General features: G+C 31.9%; 1 protein-coding gene across 1 annotated transcript in view; it reads right to left on the bottom strand.

Annotated features, from left to right (window-relative positions):
* The window catches only part of ADAMTS7 (ADAM metallopeptidase with thrombospondin type 1 motif 7), a 13,907-nt gene that overhangs the window by 7,183 nt on the left and 5,584 nt on the right, over window positions 1-1,140 (bottom strand).

A 1,140-nucleotide genomic window follows, 5' to 3' on the forward strand; every position in this document is an offset into this window, starting at 1 on the left:
AGAGGGATTCCACTTCAAGGTCTGAAAGTAGGACTTTTATCTTAAAAACAACCACGACAAACAAAAGCTATCATATAGGATGGATAAGAAGATGCTTAAACAGTTTTGTATGGATCTTGTTGGTGCTGAACTATGGCATGAGCTTTATAGATTGTAAAATAGAGATAGTTGGAGCTAAAGCACAGAACTAAAAATTTTTTTTTCCTCCAGCTATATTAAAGTATGATTGACAGATAAAAATTGTATATATTTAGGGTATATAATATGATATTCTGATACATGAACTAAAAATGTTTAAACTTTATTTGCTGTTAAATTCTGTGAAGTTTTAGTTATCTAAAATAAACATACACAAATATGAAAAAAATAAAATTCTATGTTTTTGATGAGCGCTAACCTTCTAATGTTGCCTTCTAAGCAAATTGAAAGCTGCATTCTACTGAATGAGGAAGAGAACAAATACTTGGCTGAATGAAGTACTGCAAAAGACTCGCATGCACTTTGAAGAAAGACTTAAGTCACTGTCATATGATATCCATTCTTTTTACATTTTTCTTAAATAGATGACAAAATACCTACACAGAGTGATATTTCGGTTAATATAATAAATGTATTTTCCAGAATGACATTCAGCTAAATATGCCTGTATGTGATTTACTCCATAGGTACTTGATGAACACATTATTGTCAGATTGGGTACAGATGCTAAACACTATGTCAAGGTCATTCCTAGTCATTTATATTTCTTAGGGTAAAAGTGAAGTGATTTGAACTATAAAAAGACCTTTGAAATAATTTATCAATGTATTAGATAAACCCAGTTTCAGAATGATTAAGAAAAACATTTGCCTGCATTCCCTGAAAGAGTATAAATATTGGGTCCTGGTGACTTGAACTGACTCTTCCAAATTATAGAAATTTATCAATGTATCAGATAAACTCAGTTTCAGAACGATCGAGGAAAAATATTCGGCCAAATAATGTGGCAGATTAACAGAGGTACGATTTCTAGCCCAAGGGCTGAAAATGGACTTAGAGTAACTGTCTTTAAACTGAACTCACAGAATGCAAAAGTGGCAAGTTCAGAAATAAAACACAGAACAGAACTTTAAGTCCATTTTAAACCCCCAGGCTAGAAAT

The sequence above is a fragment of the Cebus imitator genome, unplaced genomic scaffold, assembly GCF_001604975.1.
Source record: "Cebus imitator isolate Cc_AM_T3 unplaced genomic scaffold, Cebus_imitator-1.0 Scaffold737, whole genome shotgun sequence".
In the NCBI taxonomy this organism is placed as follows: domain Eukaryota; kingdom Metazoa; phylum Chordata; class Mammalia; order Primates; family Cebidae; genus Cebus; species Cebus imitator.